Here is a 9,866-nt window from a genome sequence, read left to right as displayed (position 1 = left end):
AGGAATTTGTTAATTGGTCTAGAGGCTCACTGCTGCATTGTAACTTTCTCAATTACACTTGCCACTTATTTAAGAAATAAAAAGCTGGTCAAATTGCAAAAACAAAAAAATTACTCTTCTGAGCCTGTTTTCTATAAAATGGGAGTAATAAATACTCATTGATGTGCTGTGGACTAAGTGGGAAAAGGTACTGAGAAATACCAAATGGAAAGCAGTTTTGTATAGAAGCTGAGAGGCTTTTCATTAGGCTTTGGAGGCAGACTGGTGTTTGAATTCCTGCTCTGACACCAGCTGCCATCCTGGGCAGGTTACTTAACTTCTCCCAGTCTCAATTTTCTCAGCTGTAAACTGGAAATAATATCAACTTCATGGATTATTGTAAAGACTCAGTGCACTAATGTACATGAAGTTAGTGACTGGGAGTAAATGCTTTAAAACGGTGGTAACAGGCATCTAATAAAATCATAGTTGCTCAATAAATAATCATTTTATTACCAGAAAACTCTATCCAAAAACGAGATGGGGAATATGAATACATGCCTCTAATTTTCCTCCAAAGGGTACTTTGATATTTTTCTTTCATTTGTCCAACTCAGTATCCTGGCTCTCATCTCTCTCCTTCCAGTTGCTTTGGGTCCTGTGCTACTAAGAAGCATTTATTTCCTTCCACTAATTGAAGCCAACATCCCAGGGCTGGATGGATTAAGGAGATATCAGAGAGGGGGGAAAGAAAAGCTTGCCTTGAGCATCAGGCTCTCTCTTCCAGTTAATTTTTGCTCTCCAGCTCCCAGACCCAGTACCCCTTGGTAACTGCCCCCCACCGCACACACACATTTCTCCACCAAGACACCTGGTGTTGAGGCCAGGCGGGTATTTCTGTCCAGAGCAAATGTTGACCGTCGCAGCAAAAACCAGGACACGTAACTGCCTCAAGTGAGTGGGCTTTTCTTCCCTTAGTTACCAGTTAGCAGGACGCACAGCCCTGGGTGTGCCCAGCTGCTGACACTCTCAAGACCAGGCTGGCTTGGCCTCAACTTTGTAGGCCTGGAGCTGTGAGTGCTTCTATTTCCAGCCAATAAACCAAAGTGCAGTGCGAAAGCAAGGGTGGTGAGGGTGGGCAGAACCAGGTACTGGAGAAAAGAAAGGGGTGGGATGCGACTCCCCTTTTCCACTTTACATTCTCTGCTCTTTGTGTATAAGAGACATGATTCATCAACGGGTCCCCTAGATGAGGATTTAGATGTTCTGTGGGCAGCAGATAAGAGTGCAGCCTTCTTGCAGAAAGTAAATTCATTGAATACTCCCCATAAAGTCAATAATGTCAGGCTTATCAGCTGTCCTCATTCCCCATGCAGCCCCGGGGGACCAGGACTTGAAATAAAGGCCAGAGCTCCAGGGGCTGGAGAGTGAAGGTACAGAATTGGGCTGGAGAGGGTCCTCTGTCTCCCTGGGCTGAGTTTTAGGCAGGTGGGGGAAATCTGCCAGGCCTGAGCTGCCCAGAGCCCTCAGCTTCCCAGACTGACAAATCCCAAACCAAACACATATACTGAGGGGATGAGGGAGGCACTCCCTGACCCTTCAAATCCAGCAGATGTTTTCAGGAGGCTCCCCTGGGGCATCTTAGGAAGATTAAAGGATGTTACTTTAAATCTAACCAATAAAAAACCTTCAGAGGAAACCTTGACTTCTCGCCACAGTTCTCACCTCTGCTTTTCATAACACAGATAATTCTGCACTACCCAAGAGCACATCCATCTCTTCTAGCTGGTGGAGATTTGGTTTCTTTGCAAATTGTCTGAAACAAGTGGGTTATCAGCTGAGGTTTCAGACCCGATTTTTGAGATTTACACTGTAGCTGAAGCAGACTGCTTGCTTAACAAGATACACATGTGCTTGGCTCCCCTCCATTCACCACCCCTATGATCCCAGCAGATGGGGTCCCAAGCTTTCCTGGGGGATAGGAGGTTGGGTGGAGAGGGTGATGTCAGTTGTTAGCAAAGCTGTGCTCCTAGTACAACTAGAATACCTCCTCTTCACCCTTTGGAGACCAGAGTCTTCAGAGATGAACAGACAATAGGGAAATGAGGACCAGGTTAAGACCCAGAATTGAACACCTCTACTGGGCCCATCTCCTTTCCTGGCTTCAGTTCCCCAGATCCCAGAGCTAGGCCTTGTGGTGTCCCCACAGGGAAAGCCCATCCTGTCCTGGCTTCTGACTGAAGCAGCAGGTGTAGAAATAGCTCCAGCCTCTTCCCCACAGCTCTCACATTGCCTGCACTGTGGTGCCCAGGCCTAACCCTGACTTCCCCAGAGCCTAAGACCTCACTACCGACTCTCCTGCCCCAATTCATCTAACTGAGCCTTGGTCCTCAAATGCCTGTTCTAATTCCTGGAGCCCCCTGGATAAGACCCTACCCTGGTCCCAGCGTGCTTTTCTGAGGCCGGCAGCACTGATCTTGAGCCCCATTTCCCAGAGCAACACCAAGTGCCCCTCAGCCTCAAGCACTTCCTGCCCCTGGACTCCCTGTGTCCGTGCCTGGCACTGGCTGGTAATTCCTAGGATTGGCCTTACCTGAGCCACCTGAGTGGCTTATGACCACCTGGTTAAGTCTCTGTCCTCTGTCCTGCAACTGTAGGGATCCCAGGGTTTTGGGGATGAGTCTGTTTGAACCTAAATTTCCACAAATCCCTACTCCACCCTTGAAGGAGCTTCATGAATGTTTGTTGAGTCAATGAATGAACCTCAGCCCTTAGCACTGTGGCTGTGAGTAGTAATCTAGTCAGAAGTGTTTATTGAAGGCATCATGCTCTGATTCGAATAAACCTTCTCCATTTTCTCTCATCCATACTTTACAGCAGGATATTTAGTGCCTTCCCAGTCTGCTCCTTGCCCACCTTTCTAGTTGTATTTTTTACTATTTATTCATATATAGACAGATGGTCTTTTTCAATGTCCCATAAAGCCCATTCTGTGACTGTACTGATTCCTTCTCTTCAAGAATGCTTTCTTCCCTTTCTTCATTTATTCAAATTTTCTGTCCGCTAAGTCTTAAGATCCACCTGAACTTCACTGTCCCTCTCCCTGTCCTCCTTCCTGGAGTTTTTTCTAGCCTCAGGCCACCTTCTATAAAGTATGGGATCTTTGGTTCCCCTACCTAAGCCTGGTCTTTGAAATTCAATTCCTTTAAGTGTTATGTTGTTGTTGTTTTTTAACATCTTTATTGGAGTATAATTACTTTACAATGGTGTGTTAGTTTCTGCTTTATAAAAAAGTGAATCAGCTATATATATACATATGTCCCCATGTCTCCCTCCCTCCCACCCTCCCTATCCCACCCCTCTAGGTGGTCACAAAGCACCGAGCTGATCTCCCTGTGCTATGCGGCTGCTTCCCACTAGCCATCTATTTTACATTTGGTAGTGTATATATGTCCATGCCACTCTCTCACTTCGTCCCAGCTTACCCTTCCCCCTCCCCATGTCCTCAAGCCCATTCTCTACATCTGCGTCTTTATTCCTGTCCTGTCCCTAGGTTCTTCAGAACCTTTTTTTTTTAGACTCCATATATATGTGTTAGCATACGGTATTTGTTTTTCTCTATCTGACTTACTTCACTCTGTATGACAGTCTCTATGTCCATCCACCTCACTACAAATAACTCAGTTTCGTTCCTTTTTATGGCTGACTAATATTCCATTGTATATATGTGCCACATCTTCTTTATCCATTCATCTGTCACTGGACACTTAGGTTGCTTCCATGTCCTGGCTATTGTAAATAGAGCTGCAATGAACATTTTGGTACATGACTCTTTTTGAATTATGGTTTTCTCAGGGTATATGCCCAGTAGTGGGATTGCTGGGTCCTATGGTAGTTTTATTTTTAGTTTTTTAAGGAACCTCCATACTGTTCTCCATAGTGGCTGTATCAATTTACATTCCCACCAACAGTGCAGGAGGGTTCCCTTTTCTCCACACCCTCTCCAGCATTTACTGTTTGTAAAGTTTTTGATAATGGCCATTCTGACCACTGTGAGGTGATACCTTGCTGTGTTTTTGATTTGCATTTCTCTAATGATTAATGATGTTGAGCATTCTTTCATGAGTTTGTTGGCAATCTGTATATCTTCTTTGGAGAAATGCCTATTTAGGTCTTCTGCCCATTTTTGGATTGGGTTGTTTGTTTTTTTCGTATTGAGCTGCATGAACTGCTTGTAAATTTTGGAGATTAATCCTTTGTCAGTTGCTTCATTTGCAAATATTTCTCGCATTCTGAGGGTTGTCTTTTCATCTTATTTATGGTTTCCTTTGCTGTGCAGAAGCTTTTAAGTTTCATTAGGTCCCATTTGTTTATTTTTGTTTTTACTTCCATTTCTCTAGGAGGTGGGTCAAAAAGGATCTTGCTGTGATTTATGTCATAGAGTGTTCTTCCTATGTTTTCTTCTAAGAGTTTGATAGTGTCTGGCTTTACATTTAGGTCTTTAATCCATTTTGACTTCATTTTTGTGTATGGTGTTAGGGAGTGTTCTAATTTCATTCTATTACATGTAGCTGTCCAGTTTTCCCAGCACCACTTATTGAAGAGGCTGTCTTTTCTCCATTGTATATTCTTGCCTCCTTTATCAAAGATAAGGTGACCATATGTGCGTGGGTTTATCTCTGGGCTTTCTATCCTGTTCCAGTGATGTATATTTCTGTTTTTGTGCCAGTACCATACTGTCTTGATGACTGTAGCTTTGTAGTTTAGTCTGAAGTCAGGGAGCCTGATTCCTCCAGCTCCGTTTTTCTTTCTCAAGATTGCTTTGGCTATTTGGGGTCGTTTGTGTTTCCATACAAATTGTGAAATTTTTTGTTCTAGTTCTGTGAAAAATACCAGTGGTAGTTTGATAGGGATTGTATTGAATCTGTAGATTGCTTTGGGTAGTATAGTCATTTTCACAATGTTGATTCTTCCAATTCAAGAATATGGTATATCTCTCCATCTATTTGTATCATCTTTAATTTCTTTCATCAGTGTCTTATAATTTTCTGCATACAGGTCTTTTGTCTCCTTAGGTAGGTTTATTCCTAGATATTTTATTCTTTTTGTTGCAGTGGTAAATGGGAGTGTTTTCTTAATTTCACTTTCAGATTTTTCATCATTACTGTATAGGAATGCAAGAGATTTCTGTGCATTAATTTTGTATCCTGCTACTTTAAAATGGAAATACCTTTTTCCATCCCCTCACTTTCAGTCTGTATGTGTCCCTAGGTCTGAAGTGGGTCTCTTGTAGACAGCATATATACGGGTCTTGTTTTTGTATCTATTCAGCCAGTCTATGTCTTTTGGTTGGAGCATTTAATCCATTTATGTTTAAGGTAATTCTCGATATGTATGTTCCTATTACCATTTTCTTAATTGTTTTGGGTTTGTTATTGTAGGTCTTTTCCTCCTCTTGTGTTTCCTGCCTAGAGAAGTTCCTTTAGCATTTGTTGTATAGCTGGTTTGGTAGTGCTGAATTGTCTTAGCTTTTGCTTGTCTGTAAAGGTTTTAATTTCTCTGTCAGATCTGAATGAGATCCTTGCAGGGTAGAGTAATCTTGGTTGTAGGTTTTTCTCCTTCATCACTTTAAATATGTCCTGCCACTCCCTTCTGGCTTGCAGAGTTTCTGCTGAAAGATCAGCTGTTAACCTTATGGGGATTCCCTTGTGTGTTATTTGTTGTTTTTCCCTTGCTGCTTTTAATATTTTTTCTTTGTATTTACTTTTTGATAGTTTGATCAATATGTGTCTTGGCGTGTTTCTCCTTGGATTTGTCCTGTATGGGACTCTCTGTGCTTCCTGGACTTGATTGATTATTTCCTTTCCCATATTAGGGACGTTTTCAACTATAATCTCTTCAAATATTTTCTCAGTCCCTTTCTTTTTCTCTTCTTCTTCTGGGTCCCCTATAATTCGAATGTTGGTGCGTTTAATGTTGTCCCAGAGGTCTCTGAGACTGTCCTCAATTCTTTTCATTCTTTTTTCTTTATTCTGCTCTGCAGTAGTTATTTCCACTATTTTATCTTCCAGGTCACTTATCCATTCTTCTGCCTCAGTTATTCTGCTATTGATCCCTTCTAGAGAATTTTTAATTTCATTTATTGTGTTGTTCATCTCTGTTTGTTTGCTCTTTAGTTCTTCTAGGTCCATGTTAAACGTTTCTTGTATTTTCTCCATTCTATTTCCAAGATTTTGGATCTTCTTTACTATCATTATTCTGAATTCTTTTTCAGGTAGACTGCCTATTTCCTCTTCATTTGTTAGGTCTGGTGGGTTTTTTGCCTTGCTCCTTCACCTGCTCTGTGTTTCTCTGTCTTCTCATTTTGCTTAACTTACCGTGTTTGGGGTCTCCTTTTCGCAGGCTGCAGGTTCGTAGTTCCCATTGTTTTTGGTGTCTGTCCCCAGTGGCTAAGGTTGGTTCAGTGGGTTGTGTAGGCTTCCTGGTGGAGGGGACTAGTTCCTGTATTCTGGTGGATGAGGCCGGATCTTGTCTTTCTGATGGGCAGGTCTATGTCTGGTGGTGTGTTTTGGGCTGTCTGTGGCCTTATTATGATTTTAGGCAGCCTCTGTGCTAATGGATGGGGTTGTGTTCCTGTCTTGCTAGTTGTTTGGCATAGGGTGTCCTGCACTGTAGCTTGCTGGTCGTTGAGTGGATCTGGGTCTTGGCGTTGAGATGGAGATCTCTGGGAGATTTTTGCCATTTGATATTACGTGGAGCTGGGAGGTCTCTTGTGGACCAGTGTCCTGAACTTGGCTCTCCCACCTCAGAGGCACAGCCCTGATGCCTGGCTTTTGGGAGGTCTGAGGCCTTCTGCCAGCGCTCAGTAGGTGTTCTGTAGGAGTTGTTCCACATGTAGATGTATCTGATGTATTTGTGGGGAGGAAGGTGATCTCCACGTCTTACTCCTCCGCCATCTTGAAGCCATACCCAAGTGTTATGTTTTAATCCTACCTCCTGTCTCCCCAAAGGACAGGCCTTGCACCTGTGCCCTTGAGGCCACTCTCACTTCTCATCACCAGTCCTCAGGACAGGGCCCTCTCACCAGGAATACTCTGAAATACAGAAAGGCTCTAATCTTACAGAAAAATTACTTGGGATTATCAGGAAAATACAAGTTCAAAGGTGGAAATAAAAGCAATTAAAGATAATAATATTAATAGCTATCATTTATTTAACTTCTACTCTGTACTAAGCAGTATACCAGAGTTCCTATAATTCTTATAATAACTCTTACAGGCAGGTATTAATTTTAGCCCCATTAGTTGAAAAAAAAAATTGGAACTCAGAAGTTAAATAACCAGCCTGAGGTCACAAACCTAGGAAGTGACACCCCTGGATTTGCGTCTAGATCTCTACAACTCCAAAGCTCTTGTTGGTCCCATCAAATCCTCTGGATCTGCATCGTCCAGTATGCTAGCTACTAGCTATATGATGCTATTTAATTTAATTAAAATCAAAGTAAACAGTGCAGAAAAGACAGCCTCTTCAATAAGTGGTGCTGGGAAAACTGGACAGCTACATGTAAAAGAATGAAATTAGAACACTCCTTAACACCATACACAAAAATAAACTCAAAATGGATTAAAGACCTAAATGTAAGGCCAGACACTGTAAAACTGTTAGAGGAAAACATAGGCAGAACACCCCATGACATAAATCACAGCAAGATCCTTTTTGACCCACCTCCTAGAGAAATGGAAATAAAAACAAAAATAAACAAATGGGACCTAATGAACCTGAAAAGCTTTTGCACAGCAAAGGAAACCATAAACAAGACGAAAAGACAACCCTCAGAATGGGAGAAAATATTTGCAAACAAAGCAACTGACAAAGGATTAATCTCCAAAATATACAAGCAGCTCATGCAGCTCAATATCAAAAAAACAAACAACCCAATCCAAAAATGGGCAGAAGATCTAAATAGACATTTCTCCAAAGAAGACATACAGCTTGCCAACAAACACATGAAAGGATGCTCAACATCACTAATCATTAGAGAAATGCAAATCAAAAACACAGCAAGGTATCACCTCACACTGGTCAGAATGGCCATTATCAAAAACTTTACAAACAGTAAATGCTGGAGAGGGTGTGGAGAAAAGGGAACCCTCCTGCACTGTTGGTGGGAATGTAAATTGATACAGCTACTATGGAGAACAGTATGGAGGTTCCTTAAAAAACTAAAAATAAAACTACCATAGGACCCAGCAATCCCACTACTGGGCATATACCCTGAGAAAACCATAATTCAAAAAGAGTCATGTACCAAAATGTTCATTGCAGCTCTATTTACAATAGCCAGGACATGGAAGCAACCTAAGTGTCCATCGACAGATGAATGGATAAAGAAGATGTGGCACATATATACAATGGAATATTAGTCAGCCATAAAAAGGAACGAAACTGAGTTATTTGTAGTGAGGTGGATGGACATAGAGACTGTCATACAGAGTGAAGTAAGTCAGAAAGAGAAAAACAAATACTGTATGCTAACACATATATATGGAATCTAGAAGAAAAAAAAAAGAAAAGAAAATGGTCAGAAGAACCTAGGGGCAAGATGGGAATAAAGATGCAGACCTACTAGAGAATGGACTTGAGGATATGGGGAGGGGGAAGGGTAAACTGGGCCAAAGTGAGAGAGTGGCATGGACATATATACACTACCAAACGTAAAATAGATGGCTAGTGGGAAGCAGCCGCATAGCACAGGGAGATCAGCTCGGTGCTTTGTGACCACCTAGAGGGGTGGGATAGGGAGGGTGCGAGGGAGGGAGATGCAAGAGGGAAGAGATATGGGGACATATGTATATGTATAACTGATTCACTTTGTTATAAAGCAGAAACTGACACACCATTGTAAAGCAATTATACTCTAATAAAGATGTTAAAAAAAAAATCAAAGTAAACATTCAGTTCCTCATTTGCACTTGCCACATTTCAAGTGCTCAAGATCACATGTGGCTCGTGGCTACTGTCTTGGACAGTGCAGGTAGAGTCATTTCTAGTATCAGAGAATGCTCTATTTGCCAGCACTGTTGTAGATATTCTCTGGTCTTCCACTAGGATACAGGGGAAACCTGGCTCCTAGCAAATTGTGACCACATGACATGAGGAGAGGACAGCTTCTTAAAAGCTAAACATTTTGCTTTGTGAGCTCACCCTTCGGTTTTTCTAAGCAGGATCTGGCTGGATTAAACAGTTGCACAGTTTAGGCTCCAAAACAAACTCATACACACTCCAACTATGAGACGATCGTTCTTCTAAGACACCTGAAAGACATTTGTTGGTAATACATTTTCAGAAAATTCGTCACCCAGTCACCTTTCCTGCAATATTCCCTAGAAAATATTTTCCAAAGTATTGAGACTAACTAGAAAAAAAATGAATTTAAATTAAAAAGAAACTGGTGATAAATATGAAATTAATTAAAGTTAGAGACCTAAGAACAATGACACCTGCTGCTAAAGGGCTTTTGCTGATAAATTTTCTTGGGGAAAAGTCAACTATAAAGGACACAAAAGAATAATGAGAAAATAAATTTTAAAGAGGGTTATTAAATTTACAGAGTAAATCAATAAAAATTGGAGCAGAAAAAGAGAAAAACAAAACAAAAAGCTAAAAATCTGTCTTTCAAAAACTGAGACAAGATTATTCCTTTTAATTTTATTATGGAGAGTGTTACATATTACGAACGTTTATAAAATGTTTAAGGACACTCTAGTAAAATCATAGTCAAACAATGGTGCAAAGAACACATTCAAAAAGAAACCATAAGAGAGACAACTACAGTATTTGGTGTTTTCACTATGTAAAATTTTAGCCATCCTAACAGCTGTGCAGTG

At 41.3% G+C, this 9,866-nt stretch overlaps 1 protein-coding gene across 4 annotated transcripts in view; it reads right to left on the bottom strand.

Annotated features, from left to right (window-relative positions):
* The window catches only part of FKTN (fukutin), a 124,311-nt gene that overhangs the window by 38,093 nt on the left and 76,352 nt on the right, over positions 1 to 9,866 (bottom strand). For 3 of the 4 annotated variants that reach the window (XR_014247885.1, XR_014247886.1, XR_014247887.1), the window contains exon 10: positions 9,184 to 9,293. The exons of the other annotated variant lie outside the window; for it this stretch is intronic. The gene's annotated coding sequence lies outside the window, so the exon portion shown is untranslated. The remainder of the gene's footprint in view (positions 1 to 9,183; positions 9,294 to 9,866) is intronic. 4 annotated transcript variants of the gene reach the window in all.

This window comes from Balaenoptera borealis, assembly GCF_965194805.1.
Source record: "Balaenoptera borealis genome assembly, chromosome: 8".
Taxonomy (NCBI): domain Eukaryota; kingdom Metazoa; phylum Chordata; class Mammalia; order Artiodactyla; family Balaenopteridae; genus Balaenoptera; species Balaenoptera borealis.
This window is presented reverse-complemented; position numbering and strand designations above follow the sequence as displayed.